General features: G+C 32.3%; 1 long non-coding RNA gene across 2 annotated transcripts; it reads left to right on the top strand.

Moving 5' to 3' along the window:
• Positions 1-18,178: 18,178 nt before the first annotated feature.
• LOC148779874 (uncharacterized) lies at positions 18,179-20,124 on the top strand. Of its 2 annotated transcripts, none has more exons than XR_016043503.1 (2): positions 18,179-18,597; positions 19,663-20,124. It is a non-coding gene; the product is annotated as an uncharacterized LOC148779874 (long non-coding RNA). The 2 variants fall into 2 exon arrangements; XR_016043504.1 differs by having other exon boundaries at positions 18,180-18,597; positions 19,629-20,124.
• Positions 20,125-20,525: the final 401 nt, after the last annotated feature.

The following is a 20,525-nucleotide window of genomic DNA, read 5'->3' as shown; positions in this document are numbered from 1 at the left end:
ATAGAAAACAAAAATAAGGAAAAAGTTTATATGATGTTGCAACTTTAAAATGTAAAATTATTGATGCACCTCAAAAATCTATCCAAAAAGTTTTTAATGTTAAAATATCTTTTAATTGATCATCTTGACATTGAGATGTATGAATATCAAAAAATAAAAAATAAAAAAATTTGATGTCAAATTTGATGTTACTAGGAAGTCACAACTATATCAAGTCATTAGATGTCAAATTTGATGGCTTGAAGTGTGTCACAAAGTTCAATAAATGTTTTTTAACTTTGAGTCGACAAAATAACACACTCAAAATCACCATTCTTACGAGAGTGTGCCCTCATATTAAAAGGAAATAGTAACTTTGTATACTTTTCTATTATTATATATAATTGTTGAGTCAAGTCAATTTGACCTTGATTCGGAGCTAACTTGATCTGATAGGGTCTGAGATGAACCCAAATCTAGCACTAAACCATTAGGTCCAATATTTAAGTCTAGACCCAAGCAAATTGCTACCACTGTATGTCATATCAATGTCGCTTGAGGACTGGCCTTTTGATTTCATCGACTATGTTGTAATCATGAAATGCACAAGCCCCATTTCTTTGTTTCTTTGTTTTTCTTCCTGTTCATACCAGCAGATGGCCTTTTTATATCATCAACCATCCTTAAAAGCATGTTAGCTTTCAAGGATGGCTTCTTTGCATTCATTGCTTAACACACTCCCCTACTGATGAACTTGTATTGATTTCATGGATAATGCTTGTTCTTTAATGAACTTGTTTGCATCATGTGTTTGCTTTATGATTCGGGCACTTCTGCGGGATTGATAATTTTCCGCGATAAATTTTGTGAGGCTTCTTGAACAGATAAGCAATTCTTAAAGTATTTAGGTAAGATTTCAACTCATATGCCAGCAACCCATATTGTGTGTACAAATTATGGTAAGTATTTTTAAAAAATTCAAAATAATGGTAAAAAGAAGATAAAACCTTACCTGGAAAGCACTTAGGGTATCAGAAATCTCAATAATGGCTTTAAATAAACTTCTAATACAAACTATAAAATTTGAAGCTCGAAAATTAGTATAAATCTTGCAAATCCGTGAATACTTTTTTTTAGGGTGAAATCAACTGTTTGGATAATGGGTTACAATATATGCCATCTTTAGGGCTACAAATCTCAATATGTTTTCACAACCATAATGGTCAAGGTCGAATAATCGACTTGAACATTTTCCAATGTCAAAACTGCAATTTTTGGTGAGTTTTAAGGTGAGGTTTTACTTATTTTGATAGGGTTGCAATCTTATCAAAACATTTTCCTTGTTTTAAAGTTATAAAAATCACATTTTCTTTTTCTTAAAACTACAAGAAATATGTAGCGTTTCACTGTGAATGAACTCTCATTCTTAGGAAAAGAGCCTGGGCTTAATTCGTTAACGCTTGACGACTTGCAACGCTTTGTCCTAAGCTCAATTCCTACCAAGTGTAGCCGCCCTTTCCCAAATAACTCACTGAAAAAATAATGAACTCTCATTCTAAGCACATTCTTTTTAAGCTACTCATCTCTACTGTGTTGTGTCATAGCAATCTAATCAACCGTTGCAAAATTAGGATGAGACCTGTCAAATGGGTTATCTTATGTTTTAATGGATCTCACTTTATTTCAATCGCAATTCATCCCAAAATTGAATGACTACAACCCTCAGGACCATAGATTTGGATATTGGGAGTTTTCATTGTCCATCCAAGAAAAAACCTTAAACCAATAGAAATTAATCCACATGAGGCAAAGTCCCATTTAAAGTTTCAAAGACAAAAGATATTGCATTTATTCAAAGCAAACCCAATTTTTCCACATCAAGGTAGCCTTGTTTGATTTAACCTAGCATTTGTTTGATTTAACCAGGTAAGAAAATTCATCATCATCATGGCCTTTTTTTAATTTAGTAGAGTCGGCTAGCATTAGGACCACAAAATGATAAATATGGTGGCTAGCAAGGATGTGTACACTCGCAAACGGTGGGAGCAATGCAATCGCTGCTTCCTCCTCCCATAAAATGATTTACGCAGAAGAGGCCACATGAAAAAATATTGCGATTTTCCATGGGCACCTTGTTTGTGCCGTCGCCTTGCGCCATTTCCCAACCTAGTGAGAGAGCGAGAGAGAAAGAGAGAGAGAGAGAGGGGGAGAATTATTATAGCCAATAGATTTCCTACTCTTGCAGACTGCTATCTATTTGTTCCTTCGGGCAAAATACATGCTAGGCATACTTTTTACCTCTCAAATTTTGGAAATGTATTTTGTAAAACCTATATACTAATCTCAATTAAAAAATGTTCCTATAGAAACTCTCTATGTACTAGAAAAAAATAGTGCTCAAAATTGAATTGTGACTGCCCAATTTTTGTAATCCTAAATTTAGGTATCCTAAAACTCAAAATTCAAATATTTTATTTTGAAATTAATCATCTAATTATTCTTATATGGTTCCCGAAATTTTGGACTTTGAAATCTTCCTAAATAGGTATTTTGGGCAAGGGAGTAATGCACAATATACTCTCATTGGAGCATAGTACATTTGGTCATTACTATATACCCCACCAACAATAAAAACAATATTAAAGATAAAGAGAGTTAGAGTTACTATCTCATTGGAAAATAAATTTGAAAAAATTGTATTCTTTCAATCACTTTGGTAGACAATTGCAGCGTGCTTCAAAATCTAGGGGCTAAAAAATAGGGGTTTATCCATGAGTAGGCTAAAGTGTACCAATATGTTTGTAAAGTAATCGATAAATATCAATTTGTTTTGGTGATTGTCCATTAATGTCACATCATTAAAATACGGAAAACATTTATCTAGAGTCAAGGTTCTAAACAATTCTAAAACGCTCTAAAACGTTTTACTAGAAGGATATTTTGATGCCCAAATATCCTCAAATTGATCATCTCGACATCAAGATACATGGACATGAGAAAAAATACATTTTAAGTTTTGGAAATAGTGCATAATGTAGCACATTTTTGGACCGTCAATTTTCAAGGTTTTTAAGTTTTCATAGATCTGCTCAATCTACACTATTTTTTAAACTTTAAATTTTGTAATTAAAGTTGAAAATATGTTTAAGGTAATTACAAAGATTCTAGTATTGAAACCACATTTCTCAATACTATTTGAACGTGCTCTTTACTTTGATTGTTTGGAGCCTCAACTCTATACAAATCGCACCCATAAGATAATACTACTCAGTGAATATCTTGAGGGACTTTATAATGTGGTTGTACAAACTAAAAGTCAGCATTTATGGACTAAGATGAGGTGACACGGACATGGCCAAGTTACTTGGAATTGATGACATTTGATGATTTGCAGTGTAACTTAGAATTTATATACAAAGGTTTAAAGCTGCATAAAATGATCACTAGTATTAAGGATTTGATCTAGTTGACTCAAACGCGGCTGAGTGTCTCGGTCACTTTACCTTCCTGAAATCAGTAGCAACCTATAAGCTCGGTAAATTAAAAATTAGACATAAAATCATAAAAATTATATTTATTTAGTAAATCAATGTATTAGATATTCTTATATAATTTTGAGGATGAATCAAGAATTTTTTAATAGTTTGCTTAATGTTTATATTTTTCCCTTCTTGAAACTTTTACATAAAATCTGAATTTAAAATTTAGGGGAACCAATACAGGAGCACACATTTAAAAATCTAGGGTCGGCATCCGAAGGATGATGACATCGATATAAGAATATAATTAGAAATAATAAAAATTCAAAAAATAGAAAGTTAATTCCCCAGAATCATATGGCCCCAAAACTCCAGGTCTCTCCATACTTTGAACATGCACCCACAATGTTAATGTGGTTGTGCGTGAATCAACTTCCCGTATTCTTGACATCTCTTCCTTGAACTCTTTTACCCTTATTGCATTGGTTGCCTTCCATACTCTTCCTCGAACTCTTCTAAGTAATGTTCTTCAATCACCTCTGGAAGTTCTCTGCCAAATGACGCTTGCAAAACACTGGATAGCAATCTTAGAAGATATGTTCTAGTGATTGCAATAGCCCTTTCTATCAGTCCAAACAATCGTCAAATGACATAAGTCTTGCTGTGTATTGGGCAACTCCATCAGGCAACTAAGAAACTATATCAAAGTATGTATGCCCTCATTGTCTAGTACAGTGAATGCTATCGAGAACATGCCACCATTAGCATCAGCGCTAATAACACTCAATATAATCCCCATGTATGTTCTCTTAAGAAATGTCCCATCCAATCCAATGAGAGGCCTACAACCATACAAAAATCTGTTGAGGAAAGGATGACAACACAAGAATATATGTTGGAATCTATAGTCATGTTCTCTAGGTATATATCCTAAAGCTTGGGGTTTGATGACTCGTAGCTTCTCCATATATAGGGATAGCTCTATATATGACTAGTCATGTGACCCCAAAATCATTTATGTCACAACAACATCACACCATGTTCGCATTGAACATCATTCTTAATATCTTTGGGTCTCAAAGTTATTCTTATTTTAGGGAATTTCATGTCCATTCAAACTATCAAATCCTCTTCATCTCACTCTAAGATTCAATGGGTAATACAAGGATTGTAAACTATAAGAATGTTGATTGTATACATTAATTAAATGGTCAAATTTGTTGGTCGTATAAGGCCAATGGGCTAGAAATGCAATCTTTTAAAAAATTTTCTTTTTATAAAAACTCAAGGGTTTAAATGCATGAATATCTCAAAACAGAACCATAATACATATATTCCAGCCTACAAACATGTTTTACACACATTTGAATAATAAAATTCAACCCTAATAGGTCCCTTACATATCCCTAAAAAATTCAATTAAATTGAATACAATATTCAAATATTCACATTGTACATCTCTACAACATATTGCATAACTTGCACTCGCAATTCCTCATTATATTAAAATTATATGATAATTTCATCTTTATTCTTCATCCTTATCATATATCATAATATCTCATACACATCATACACTTGATCATAATAATTAAATAACATTTCAATTCGTATAAACAATAATGCATAGTAGTAAAGCTTATACCGCAAGATTAAAAAACAATCTCAATATTCACACAACATACACAATTTAACCAATCATGAATCTATTTAATAATCGTAAATACATCAAATTAACATACAAACATACATGGGGAAACTATAGTTTGAACCCTTGTGCCCGGGCCACGAAAGGGCATTTTGAAGACTTAATTTTGTCTCATTGTCTAAGGCACGGGTGATAATAATAACTCAAAGAGATCAATCCAATGGGAAGCAAATGATCACATTTATTTCACTCAATGAAGATCAAACCATGAGAGAGACAAGTATCAAAATAGCCCTTCAAAGTTTGAGAGAGATACTACACAAAATAAGGAAGTTATGGTGAAACGACACCATGTGGTCTATAAGGGACTACATGAACTTTTCAACATTAAAAATGGAACTCAATGGAATATTTCTTATACTCAAATATGATGAAATAAATATCTCATCAGTTATATATTCTCAGTAAAAATTTCAGAAAAATAAAAACAAGAAATCAAGTTGAAACTACTCAAGATCATGGAGTAAGCGAGCTAGTGTACATATACTATGTGTATGAACTACACTATTGCTGTGGGACTCTTCAAATATCAAGTTTTCATGACCAAAAATAAAGAAAGCTACTGTAAATTAAGAATTACAACAAGCTTTGATAATGGAAATGAGGTAGGAATTAAAAATATGAGAAGAAAAATCAATATCTTAATGAAACAATAGTATGGGCTTGATCACATAAATGATGGACTACCCCATGGAAGGATTTCAAATGAAAGTTCAAGAAAGAAGATAGTCTCATGGGTGACCATATTTTTCAAGGGATCTCTCTCTCTTTGAAGTGAATACTCAAGTTAGGGTTATAATTGATCTTAAAAGTTACTTTTATACTTAGATCACAAAGATGAATTTGCTCTTAATCCTTGATGCCTTAGATCAATGGCACATGAGAGGTTTTTATCCAAGCCACTCATCCATATCTTATCACCAAGATCAATGGATGAGTTTTTGATACATTTCACTCCTTAAAACCTAGGTTTATAGTCATTTTACCTTGAAGCCCTTAGCTCCATCTTTTATTTCTCATTAAGTTTAAATTCATGTTTATACTTACGTCCATGGTTTTTGAATAATTTGTGAGAGTAAATAAAATGCAAGGACATGGACATAAAGATAATATGGGACATCCACACATGTGAATAAAATATCTTATGTCACCACCAATAGGATTTTAACAACACTAAAGTTTCATATAGGTCAAGCCCATAAGGTGGTGCCACATAAGATATACTCACATGCTACAAGATCATATGTGAATAATAATATGAATTAAATTAATTCTCAAAATTCCATGACTTCACACATGCAAAAAATGACACATATGGGCAAAAACAAACATGTGACTTAAATCAAACTTAAGTCATAACAATATATAACATTTTAAATAACAAGATAACATGTTATAACACAATACCAACAAAAACATTAATGACAAATATGTCCCCACATAAATATGACATCAGCATGATGTCATCCGTGAGTTGGGAGGTGGGGGTGCCACATGGCATCCCTATGGCCACTTGGGATCCATGTGGCATCCCTATAGAATGTCTTTGTTTGATATTTATGTCAAACAAATTTGAAAATCATATTTATTGTTTAAAAAAAGAACTAAAATTTTTTTCAAAAATCTCAAAAATTCTCTAAATAATTTATCAATATTATTACACAATTTTTCATCAATATAAAATATTTTCTCATCAATTTTAGATTAATATAAGCCAAAGGTAAATGAGATATCTAAACTTATAACACTAGTCAGAGTCTTTCATTGGGCTAACCTGAATGATGTTCCACCAGTGTATCAAGCTGACCCAATAGAACTATGCTCCACAGTCTGTGGCAGGGACACATAGTTGGTCACATGAAAGTCATTGAGCTAGAGCTTCCCATCCCGAGGGGTTCAATGGATTATTGGTGCACCCTTGTGGGACATGTTCCTACTCAAATATAGAGGTCCTATCAAAGCACATGCACACTAGCTCTTCTAAGTCGGATAATACTATAGAAGAGTGGCTTTCCCATACGATTGTGGGTGCACATGCCATGGAATGGTCTCGTGCCAGGATACGGGCTCATGTCCCATGAGCCGACCATTCCATACAGCGCGAATACTTTTTCAATACTCGGGTTCTATTATTCTCAATTAGATTCTCCAAGCCCTGGCTTATCACATCAATTATGAGGCATTTTAATTAATATAGTCCTGACTGGGAGGTGACCCTCACACGTTCCTGAGAGTTCACACTCTCAAAACGTATACTCGAAATATATGAATCTAGGCCCCAGTTCGCCAAGCACCCAGATTCAGTCTCTCTCTAACTTCCACTGAGCGTAAGACTATTAGCTTTAAGGCCTTGAAAAGCCACATAGCCAACATTCTCTCACTTGGCTTTTTGAGGCCTTATAAACAATTCTCTCCCTCATTCTTATGTACAATGATATAATTTAAAACATTCATTATCTACCATAAAAGCAATACTCATATCAAGCAAGGGGGCAAGTATCAACAACCAAGTTAACTTTCTTAATCTCATATCATGCATAAGCATAAACCATTGTATGCTCCATAAGCATAGTCAATTAACATGGTCCATTAACATAATCAATAGTTATGAATTAATAAAAACAAGTGTGGTCAAACATATGCAATCGCAATAATAAATTGTCAAGAACTCTTTCTATATCTGGTGTATGTCACATAAACCACGAATCACAATTTAAATGTCATGTTCGATCTCCTTCATCCACATATTTAATCAAATATCATGTAGTTTATGTGTCAACATATTACATCATACTCACGCTAATGCTTGACTTACTAATCTACTAGGTCCTAATTGTGGAAGTAATCATCATCTTCAATAATCACATATTCTAAGAATGCAATGGGTATCCTTAAAGGAAAAGAAATATGGGAACATACGGTATGGTAAAGAGTACAATACTTTTATGTGTATGTTCATGATAATTTATGCTTATAAAGATTGACATATATGTTCACATATATCTTCGTACTTGCTCTCTCAACATTTATTCATATGCTCAAAAGTTCACAACTCTATGTACATATCAATTCTCAAGTAACACCGATTTTTACTTAAACAAAAATTTATTAAAATCATGCATTGTTCTCAAAGTTTCTTTAGTCACGAACTGGTACTTTATCCATTCAAAACCACAGTGTAGGAGTAGTGCTCGGACTTTCAAACATTTCACCATCTAATAGATTCAATCTCTTATTGATATTACACTCGGATTAGATGGCTAACAGGTGTCATCATGAACCTATTAATTGGATCCAATCTCAAGATCAAGAGAGGTTCAATTATACATATCCGAGTGACCAAACACATTATAAGTTTGAATCAATTAGAACAATATCTCATGTAATGTAATGTGGGACTTATCAAAGTTTATTGGATTTCTCTCACATTTAATCTCACAAATTATCTCATGATAAACAACTAATTGCATTAAGCCATATGCATATAGTCCATGCATAGATAGTCACTATCAGTATGACTAGCCCACAAAATGAGGTGTCCTTATCATCATATAATAAAGTTATCTAAAAAATTATCTAATAAATTTATCTAAAAAATTTCGAAAGCAAAAAAATCCTTCTAATGTCCAGATCTAAGTATCACACAAAAATGGGCGGCCTATGTTAAATGGCTTAAAAAACACTTTCTAAGATATGTTTTCAAAATTTTCTTTTTTTGTGATTGTCCACTAAAATGAAAAAAGTGTATATTTTAAAATTTGTCTCAAGTGCGATTTCTATAAGGTTGCAACATTAAACAATCCAATTAAGGCTCACCTCCAAATTTTATCGCAACATGTAATTTTGTTGTAAAAAAATCTTAGGATAATGTTAAAATCTATTTTTATATTTAATTAGAAAATTTTAAACTCCAAAAATAGTTAAAATAAAGGAAATTTATAAACATATGAAAATCTTTAATATAGATGGTCTAGATAATGTGTTGCAATATGCTTTACTTCTGAAACTGCAAAAAAAAGAAAAAAAAAATTATATTCCGGCGTTAAAACAACCTTTCCGATAGATTTTTGAGGTGCATCTGTAATTCTACATTTTAAATGGTAAAAGGATGTCTTTTTCTCAAGATTACTAATATGAGAAGATTGTCAATTAGACCATTGGAAAGAAAACTTTATTGCTGGCCTACCATACTTATTTGCCGAAAAAGTCAAAGAAAGACTTAGAAAGAAACATAATGGAGTTATAGTATACTCTGCATATACACTTGGAGAACTATCTGCAGAAATATGTGCTGAGGGATTAGCTTTATGTACTGATCTTAAACTCAAAAGACAATTGGATAAACATCAAATTACCAAGCGTAAAGAACTTAGTGATTTCTGTGAACAATTTGGATACCATTTAGATAGAAAAAATAAACCTGGAAAAGTTATATAAGAAAAAGAAAAAATACAAAAAAGACAAATATAAATCCAATAAAGTACATAAACAATATAAAAAGTCCAAACAAAAATTTATAAAAAAATTCTCTCCAAATACTAAAAATAAAAGGAAACTTCCAATATGTTATAAATGTGGAAAAGTTGGTCATTACAAACACCAATGTAAATTAAAAAAGAAAATAGAATCATTACACTTAGATGAATCAATTAAATCAAAATTATATAATATAATAAATTATGATACGAGGGGTTTATAATTAATGACTAATCGAGGAACTCCTCGTTCCTTTTCAGCATTTTTATTGACATAGAAAGCTGCACAACTCCATGGTGATGAGCTTGGTCTTATTAACGTTTTTTTTTTGAGGTCAGTAATATCTTTTCTACATTTATCTAATAAAGTAGTATTCATTTGTATTGGTTTAGCTTTAGTAGGTATTTGTTTTTCATCAAATCCAGGTTCGTATGGTAGACTAATACTATGTTTTTTCTTTTCCCAAAAAGCATTGCGATGCTCACTATAGATAGAGGTTTCGATTTGTTGTTGAATAGATTGAATATTTTGTTGGATCAAAAGATTCTGTATTTGTTCTTCTACATATTTATATTTAATTTCTTGTTTTAAAGTACAAAGAAATTTTTTTTTATTGTGTAATTGACTTTTGACGTTATTGATTTCCTTTAATTTTGGTTTATGAATAAAGTCAAAGTGTATTGGTACATTTTGATAATTAGAAGATATTTCTGTTTGATCTATTGATAAGGGATATAGTAATGTAAGAAATGGGACTCCAAGAATAACTGCTTGGCTTAATCCTTTGACTATGATAAATGGTATATTGATACATTGTTGATTATTACAAACAGAAGCATTGGATAATTTATAATTGATAAAGAGTCTACTGCCATCTGCAGTATTTAAGATCTGAGTTGTTTTGTCAAAATATTTTGTCGGTACTAATCCTTCATTGATGCAATTAAGGTCAGCACATGTTTGAAAGCGATAATCTTCTGCTACTATTATAGTGACTTGAACAAACCATTTTTTAATCATAATTTTATCTATCAGATTTACAGAAGAAGTTGTTATCAGAAGTGGTTTAGCTTCTGAGGTTTCTGGTATATCTTCCGGTGGATAAGGACTATATATTGTAATAAGATGATTGAATTCTAGTTCATCTGTATCTGAATTTTGATGAGATAAATTTTGTAATTCTAGGGTCTTAATTCTATTTTTTAATTGATGAACCTCTTTTTTTACTTCTTTAATTTCATGTTTCAGTTCTGAAATAGAAGGTTCTTTTTGTTTAGTAATATGTTGTTCACTCACTCTTTTCATAATAGAGGCAAAATTGTATATTAGGTTTCTAAGACATAATATTCATCATGGCACTATTATTCCTATAGATCGATCCATACAATTTGCTGATAAATTTCTTGATCAAATACTAGACAAGAAAGAACTTCAAAGGTTCTTAGGATGTTTAAATTATGTGAGTGATTTTTATCCTAATCTTGCTATCGATGCTAAGCCTTTACATAATTAAATTTGCCATCTGTAGGTTGCGGATAATGACAATCTGGACGATCAAGGGTCCAGCGTGTTCCCCTAAACGGCTCTTCCTGGCTTTGGCGGGTACTTTGCCTAGACTTTCCTTTCGTCTCTTGACTTAACTCTCGGACTAACTTTCTTAGATGTAAATTTAAATAGGTTTCTATAGTAATATTGTAACTTTTAACTATCTGAAGAAGCAGATGACTCTGTCCATAAAAGGTCGTCATCCTGAATATTTCCTATATGTGATTCAGTAGAATCTGAAGATATGGAATCATAATTTATTATATTATATAATTTTGATTTAATTGATTCATCTAAGTGTAATGATTCTATTTTCTTTTTTAATTTGCATTGGTGTTTGTAATGACCAACTTTTCCACATTTATAACATACTGGAAGTTTCCTTTTATTTTTAGTATTTGGAGAGAATTTTTTTTATAAATTTTTGTTTGGACTTTTTATATTGTTTATGTACTTTATTGGATTTATATTTGTCTTTTTTGTATTTTTTCTTTTTCTTATATAACTTTTCCGGTTTATTTTTTCTATCTAAATGGTATCCAAATTGTTCACAGAAATCACCAAGTTCTTTACGCTTGGTAATTTGCTGTTTATCCAATTGTCTTTTGAGTTTAAGATCAGTACATAAAGCTAATCCTTTAGCACATATTTCTGTAAATAGTTCTCCAAGTGTATGTGCAGATTATACTATAACTCCATTATGTTTCTTTCTAAGTCTTTCTTTGACTTTTTCGGCAAATAAGTATGGTAGGCCAGCAATAAATTTTTCTTTCTAATGGGCTAATTGACAATCTTCTCGTATTAGTAATCTTGAGAAAAAGACATCCTTGTACCATTTATAATGGGATAATGTAGGACAACGAAGATTGGATAGCAGATCCTCTGATCTTGCTGTCAATAGGGTCGTGCTTCCTACAAAATGTAGTGTAATTGTGTATATTAAGGTGTCTATTGCATCACGTTCAGTATAAATTATTTCTTGATTTTGTTCATTTCTGGCGGTTCATTGTCTTGTATTGGTGAGGATTCTATTTTTTGTTTCATCATCAACATAGAAATCCCACCAGCCTCTTAACCAGCCAGTAAATCCATTTACTATTGCTTTGGCAACTTCTTGGTCTGGATTGCCAGCCATTTTGTTTGCTGACGCAATGTTCAAAATTTTGTTGCTGAACAAATATTTGCCCGCTGGCAGGCTATCCTGTCCTCTTTTGATTTTACTATTGAACACCTTCCCGGGTCTTCTAATTCTCTTCCTGATTTTCTCACTTGTGAATTTTTGCAGGGGGCAACACTGACGCCAACGACGATTCACCACTATCACTTGCACTACAGCTCTTTGCAGCTAATAATAATAATACTTTGTCCAATCCACTTACTCTCATGGGCTGTCGTAGCAATTCTTCTCGCAATGAGAAACGCCCTCTGAAAATAATACCATTTGAAGGTGAGAACCTGCCTTTGGCAACCCTTTCACCTTCCATTTCTCCTATTCACCAAATCACTTATCCAGACACTAATACATCCACTCCCGCCTATACTCCAGCTTAATCAAAACCAAACCAAAGGCCTAATTTTCCTCGCTCTGCATATATTGAAAGAGCATATCTTATGGATATTACAATCGATGACCACCATACGAATATGGACCCTATCAAACTTGCTCCACTATACCTGATAAACCATTTGAATCCAACCAATGGAGTCAAAACTCGTGAGTATTATGAAGCAATCCTCATGAAAACATGATCCATCTCTGTTGTCCATTATTACCAACAAAATACTAGAGTAATTGCATATTCAAAAATCCAGATAAAAAAATTGCTTTCTTATGATGAGTGGGATTGCAATCCTGCTCAAGGCAAAAAATTATATAATCCTGATTTTTCGTACAAATACTACAAGTATGCCGAATACATAGAAGCATGACATAAAATGTTTTATTACCAAAATCCAAACAATACTCATAGTTGGTATATTCAGTTTCGTTTACCCATTTTCGAAAGATTCCCCAACTGGTTTAAAAATTGGTTTTTAGTTTGAGGATCAACTACTGTAATTTTACCTCCTCTTTTTCAAAAAGTGCAGGAACAATTCGTTATATTCAATAATAGTGATGATAATACAGACAATCACTTATACTTTGTTGCACTATACCAACTCCCATGGATTATGAAATGGGAATACTCAATCTCTGTCAATAATACAGCTGACCATACCTATATTCTACGACTGGGAAAAACCATCTCAGTAAAATGGTGGGACATCTTTAATATGGATCCCACAACCATAGGACCCAAACGCATACCTCCACAAAAACCTGTATATAATCCGAGTCCAAGTGGACATAATACAGCCAATACTTCCTTTGACTTTCCCACATATTTGAGAAATATGCGCTAATCAAACCCTAATGCTTCCAAAGAAACCTTGGAACAACAAATGAAGGAAATCTTTGCAGAAGTAGGAAGAAAGCCGGTCTCATCAGATGAGACCGTCTAGTCATCACCAACTCACAACAATAGATACTATCCCCTAGAAGAAACATACCCTAAAGAAGAAGATGACCTAGATGAATTCAGTCAAAGACCATGACACATTACTGTGTCAAGATATTCTTCACCAACATACGACAAACCATGATTGTGCAAAGATGCTCTCCACCGACATAAAAAGACAAAATGATAACTATTCAAAGATACCGTCACTGTAGCACCGACATAAAAGACAAAATTGTGAACTATTCACAGATGCCTTTTTGTCCTTAAGTGCCGACCATGACAAAAGGCTTTTTCACTTTTTTTCTTTTTTATTTTGTTTTCTTCTGCCGACAGCCGACAGCATCTTCTTTATGTCACACCCCTTTTTACTTTACGTCTCGTCACCTTGCCTTCGCTACGAAGGCATCCCATTTTCCTTCTCTATATAAGCAGAGGAAGGTCACTCAGAACCTTAACCTCGGAGGCTCTCTTCTCCTCTCTTCTCTTCTCTTCTCTGCTCCTCTTCTTTCATCTCTCTCTCTCTCAGAAGACACTCTTCTATCTTCTACCTGCTCCATCCTCTGCAACAGCTATCCTGACCTCATAGCTCATGAATACCAGGTCACAATAATTCACCTTGATTTCCAAGTTCTATCTTTTCCTCCTTTCCTTTATACCTAGTATGTGTGATTGTAATTTTCGCTCTCTTCCTTCCTATTGCCCTCAACACTGGAAACTCTTTTCCAGTTATTGCATATGTAAACAGTAAGTTTGTTATTTTACAGTTTGTTTACAGATAGTTTGTTTTGTAGTTTGTACCAGTTCGTATACAGTCTGTTACTTGTAAATTTACAGTTTGTATTCCTTTTAGATGTATCTGTACAAATTTCTATAAGAATGAAATTTGATGTTGATGTTATGCAATTCAAAATAGTGTTCAGTATTAAAATAGGTAATTTCAATCACACACTGTGGTTAGTTATCGATATATCAATCATACTTTTCATTTGCATAATTCTATTTTGTCTAAACCTTTACAAAATTTTACAAGAAATACTAAAATATAACAGTTTAATATTCACATACTTACTTTAAACAATATATAATGTTTTTATTGTAGATCCCTGCGCGTTTTGGTATCAGAGCCAAACAGTAAAAATAGTAAACTGTTAAGAGTTAAAAGTTACAATATTACTATAAAAACCTATTTAAATTTACATTTAAGAAAGTTGGTCCGAGAGTTAAGGCAAAAGGCGAAAGGAAAGTCTAGGCAAAGTACCCACCAAGGCCAAGAAGAGCCGCTTAGGGGAACACGCTGGACCCTTGATCATCTAGATTGTTATTATCCGTAACCTACAGATGGCAAATTTAATTAGTAATCTTAAAGGTAATACTGGAACTCAATCTCAAACCTTAAGAGTTAAAAATAAAGAGGAGATCATCATAAATGATATTGAATCTCATATCCAAAATTGGAATATTCCTAAAGTACCAATTAAAGATATTTATCAGAAAGGATCATTTAAATTCAAATTAGGTTATGCTATAAAAACAGTAGAAGAAAGTCTATCAGTAACGCAAAACCAGGAAGTCTTTCAATTATTATCAAGAAAAATTATTGACAAACATAAGGAAAATAATTATAAATATTTGCACATTGGATTAATCCAAATAGCCATTAAACCTTTAACCCGTCTAGGGTTAAACACTTCAGTGCTTGTATGCCTAAGAAATACAAGACACAATAAGTTATCAGATTCACTCATAGGCATGGTAGAATCCAGCCTATGTAGTGGACCCATATATTTTAATTGCTTTCCAAATTTTTCTGTTTCTTTAACCGATCCAAATATATTAGATATATTAACTATAAATTTGAAAACTCATGGATTTAATATGATACATGGTTCTTAGAATTTAGCAATAGTATTATAAAGTAATGAATACTCTCTGTCTTAATATTATGCAAGCTGATAAAAAGGATCAAACTATACTATTTCAAACTAATATAGAAAAATCAAATACGATTATACCAAAAACCATTACTTGGTCCGATATTATTCTACCTCAATCATGGGCATTGCAAAATGCAAACCAGCCCAGGGAAGTACCTGTGAATAATATTCCAAATCAAATAATAGAACATCAGGATGGAAATATTGAAATAAAATTCCAACAGCTTCTAGTACAGGATGATATAGATATTAATAGGAAAAGAAATAAAAAACCATTAATCCCTGCTAGAAAATCTTGTCATACTACTCCCGATGTTATCATACTTCCTTCTCCTTCAATACCTACAACATCTTCAGACTTCCAATTACAAGGAGTCAAAAGAACAACTGATCATGTAGTTATTCACACGTATACATCTGAACCTGACATAGCTGAATTTCAAATAATTACATTACAAATAGAAGATAATATATTACAAGTAGAAAAAGATATAAATAATGATGATGCATATGATGCATATATAGAAAAATATTTAGCTACTAAATTAGAAAGAAAAAAGAGAAAAATAGATATTAATTATATCAAACAAGATTACCTTGCTCCAGAAAATCAGGGTATTCGGGAATGGTATCTTCAAACCTTCCAACCTAGGTTAATAAAATTATTCCATAAAAAATAAAATAAATTTTTGAAAAAAGAAAGAGAAACAAAAGGATTTTTATATGGTTACAAGAAAAAAAAAAAAAAAAAAAAAAATTATATATATATATATATATATATATATATATATATATATATATATATATATATATATCTGTGTGTGTGTGTGAAAAAGCTTACGTGAGCCCACTAGCTCCCAAAAAAAATCGGGCCCAGCGGACCAGATTCAATTTGGGCCAACTGACGATTACGGATGTCCGGTAGTAGTTGAATTTTAATTTTTTTTTCTATGAATCCAAATCACTTGAAATTTTAGGTGTGTGTTCTTCTCATCAAGCTGCACCTAATAAAAATATAAAAAAAATAATTCACCATTATAAATTGATCAATATATATATATTATTTTATTTTTACATAGGGAAACATTTCTATAAAGCCGAGGTTCTAAACAATCAAATTCGAGCCTATCTCAATAATTTCACTAGAAGAGGTTGTTTTCATGCTCAAATATGCTCAAATTGATCATCTTGACATCAAGATACATGAACATGAAAAAAAAATGGATTTTAAGTTTTGAAAATAGTATATTTTGTAACACATTTTTAGACCATCAATTTTAAAGATTTTCATGTCTTCATAGATCTCTCGATCTACACTATTTTTTGAAGCTTTAAACTTTATAAATAAAGATAAAAAATATATTTTAAAGCTATCAAAAAGATTTCCAGTATTGAAACCACATTTTTCGATACTATTTGAAGGTACGCTCTAATTTGATCGTTTAGAGCCTAGGTTCTATACAAACCTCATTCATATATATATATATATATATCGGAAAAGTCTTCTCATCACCGTCCAAAGTTCATCGCATGGTCACGATTATCTAGTAGCGTTTTATTTTTCATTTTGTTTCTACAAATCGGAATGACCTAAAATTTAGAGCGTGTGAATATCATAGTGAGCCGTAGCAAACAAAAATATTAAAAAAAATATTTTGTGAAAAACAATTGACAAAACCACCCCTGGAGCGTTTTGGGGGTATTTTGGTCAATTATTTTCATGTAAACTTTTTTTTGTTATTTTTCTTAGATTCGCCTATTTTTTATGAGCATATGCTCCAAAGTTCAGGTTATTTCTATTTATAGAAAAAATGAAAAATGAAACACTACCGGACAATCGTGACCATGCAATGCACTTTGGATGTGATGAGGATTGGTGAAATCACTGTTAATTTTCGCTTATATGAACAGTAATTTTACCTACCCTCATCACCGTTCAAAGTTCATCGTACGGTCACGATTATCTGGTAGAGTTTTACTTCTCATTTTGTTTCTATAAATCGGAATGACCTGAAATTTGAACCGTATGTACATCTTAGTGAGACACATATAATAAAAATATAAAAAAAATAAATCTCAAAAATATTATTGACCAAAATACCCCAAAAATATTTTGAGGGTATTTTGGTCAACTGGTTTCACATAAAATTTTTTTTTGATATTTTTCATAGATTCATCTATTTTTATCAATACACGCTCTAAATTTCAGGTCATTTCGATTTATAAAAAAAAAATGAAAAATAAAATACTACCGGACAATCGTGACTGTACGATGAACTTTGGACAGTGATGATGGTAGTCGAAATCATTATTTATTTTCGCTTATTGATATATATATATATATATTGGAATTTTCTAGCGTTACCAACCCTCCAAAAACCATAAGTTAAGTTGGATGGACCTGTGAAGTACCGCTTTACATTTACTACCCTCACATTATTCGATGAACAAAGCCTTTATACTAAGGCATTTTAGACTTTTCGCTCAAAACTTCAAAAAACAACTTTCAAAAAAACGAAGAAATTTTAAAGTTTTCCCCACCTACTCTATCCCCTCTCTGGCACACCTTTGCTCTCTCTCCTCCCCTCGCCTTCCCCATTCTCTCTCCCTCTGACCCTCATGCCTTGCCCTCCCTCATACTCTCTCTCTCCCCTAAGAAACGCTGGAAGAAATGAATGAAACTATCCCATACTCTCTCTCTTGGGTTACTATTCTCTCACGCCTTGCCCTCCCTCTCTCTCAAGACCTCTATTAGGGTTGTAATGCCAATGATGGAAGACACCCTTTTTTTTGTTGAATATTGAATGGAGGTTTGCCTATTTGAGAACCCATTATTTCATTCAAGTTCAAAGCTACTCTCAAAATCTGGATTTTGAATATGACGGTCTCATGCAGTTGCTAGTTTGCTTATTTTTCACAAGATAAGGAGGCGTGAGTGGAAGATTTGATCCTAAAATGAGAGATGGTCATGATAGGTAATGAAGCCCCGGGTTCTTATATGAGCATTTTGGATCTTTTCAAAATGCAAATTTTGTTTTTGGGCTGCTATTTCTTTTGCAATAGAACCTTATAGAACCACTGACTTTTTCTTTAGAAACACATTTTGATGCATTGTACCCATTCCAATTATTAACTTGCTTGTAAAACTTGGTGAGAAACATTACATCTACAAAGTGTTCAATAAAATTCCTAATAGAACACTAATGGAGAAATCACTTCTATTTAAAAAAATTAAAAATTAAAAATTTATGTTGATTAATGGTAATAATAGAGCAGCTCTGTTTGGGCCCATTTATGCTTCTTACAATGTTCAGTAGCATAATAATAATAGAGCAGCTCTGTTTTTGGCCCATTTCTTTATGACGAATTGTGAAGGATTAACATGGTAATAATAGAGCAGCTCTGTTTTGGCCCATTTATGCTTCTTACAATGCTAAAAAATTTTGTAGTCTTGCATTGTGTTTTCGCTTGTTCTCAAAATTCCTCTTATGTGTCGTTGTTACACCCTCAAACATGGATTTTTTATTTTTTTCGAAAGGAAAGAACTTGGACATGCATGTCAATGTCATTCAAATGTGGTTTCTGGATGAGGGGCTGTCTAATTATTATTTTATCTCTAATGTAGTATATATGAGTATATGATTAGTGATGTGTTATTTGCTTGTTATGGTTACTAATTGTTTTGATATGTGGTTTATTGATATATGTATTACATACGAGTTGCTGATGTGTTAGTAACCCTATTGATAGTTTGGTTTGCTACTTATGACTTGTTTTGCTTGTTATGATTATGAGAGGACAAAAAAAAAAAAAATTAAATAAAGCAAAAAACAAAAAAAAGAGGTATGAATCTACATTTTTCAGTTTCAAGTGAACAATGAGGGTCAGTTTTGGCCCAAATGGATGTCTTTGTGGTTTTGATTTATTTAGCCATTATAATTTTTACGAACAAGCCCCAAAAATCACTAATGTATAAATATTATGTAATTTAGTGATTTTTTTGCAGGTACTCACAATCAAATTTGAGTCCTTTTTTACAGGTACCTAAGTAGATCACATATGGAAAGTCCTCCAAATGAAACCATGCTTGTAGAGGGCTTTGCTTCAATTGTAGAAAACCCATTAGAAATAGTTTCTAGTGATTTAGTTCCATACCATTGGAAAAGATTTTCAAGTCATGATGATGCTTATGAAGTTTACAAGAGTTTGGCCAAGGCATGGGGTTTTCAATGTGTCGTCAACGAACAATTGGAAAAGAAGGTGATGGCAATGGAAATGCTACCACACGATTCTTGGTGTGATGTTAACACAATTTTGGGGCTAGAAAAGCTACTTTTCCTATGAGATTTTTGAGCATTTACATGTGACAACTTTGTATATGTAGTTTTGGAGTTGTACATAATGATTATTGTGAGGTTGAAATGTGGATGCAATATTGATGTTGTGCATCAAATGTAATGAATATATTTGCACTTCATTAAATGCTCCATCTTTTGTTAATTCACTAAATATGATTTCAAGCAAAGCATCATTCTTTGTTCCTTGTGAATGTGTTGGGGCAGGGACTGCATTTTCCAATTTGGCATCAAGCAAACCTGTTTCATGGTATTTCCTTCTTTTATTTGAAATTTACGACCCACAAAATTGCTATTTAAAAATTAAAACAAAACCAAAATACATCACTAGGGTATTGTTTATGCTTTTTGACTCTCTTTGGGTGACATTGCCACTCAAACTAGAATAAATGGAGTACTATTGGTGCCTTGGGCAATAACTAATTAACTATAGTTTACTTGGACTTAAGAGAGAAAGAGATTTGAGGGTTCAAACCATAACTTAATCATCAAATAAGAATTATTCACGTTGACACATAAAGATAAAGTACATCAAATTATTTTGAAAT

The sequence above is a fragment of the Amborella trichopoda genome, chromosome 11 (genome assembly GCF_054954075.1).
Source record: "Amborella trichopoda isolate Santa Cruz 75 chromosome 11, AtrichopodaSantaCruz75HAP2 v2.0, whole genome shotgun sequence".
Taxonomy (NCBI): Eukaryota; Viridiplantae; Streptophyta; class Magnoliopsida; order Amborellales; family Amborellaceae; genus Amborella; species Amborella trichopoda.
Note: the sequence above shows the minus strand (reverse complement) of the source record. Positions and strands in the feature narration are given on the sequence as shown.